The following is a 459-nucleotide window of genomic DNA, read 5'->3' as shown; positions in this document are numbered from 1 at the left end:
GCGGGTTGCGTGACGGAGGACCCCACGCTCCCTATCCCTTTCCCCTTTAGCTGCTGCAACTCGCCGTTTGGGTGCTGTTCTCAGTTTGTCGCAGACCTGAGAACAGCTCGCCTACCAGAAAACTTTAGCTCCCCTAAAAAAACGTTGCTTTTTAACGTTGCTCGGGTTCGACATCCCGTTTTGGGGTGGGAGAACGCCAGCGGTGGGCTCGGCGCAACCCCGGTGTACGGCAGCTTCTTCTGGTGAGCGGCAGCCGAGCATGGGCTGCGCGGGGAACAGTTTAAACTGGATGCGCTGCCGCGGGGAGAGTAACCCTCCCTGAGGCCAGGCTGCCTACTGCCTGAAGTCGTGCGTTGAAGTGGGTGAAACCCCGCTCGGTGTCCAAGGCAGTACGTGCTCTACCACTGCCGGGACGCCGGCAGGAGCCAGGCTTGTTGGTGGAAGTTTTGGGGTTTTTTT

The sequence above is a fragment of the Haliaeetus leucocephalus genome, unplaced genomic scaffold (assembly GCF_000737465.1).
Source record: "Haliaeetus leucocephalus isolate CR32 unplaced genomic scaffold, Haliaeetus_leucocephalus-4.0 Scaffold473, whole genome shotgun sequence".
NCBI classification, from domain to species: Eukaryota; Metazoa; Chordata; class Aves; order Accipitriformes; family Accipitridae; genus Haliaeetus; species Haliaeetus leucocephalus.
This window is presented reverse-complemented; position numbering follows the sequence as displayed.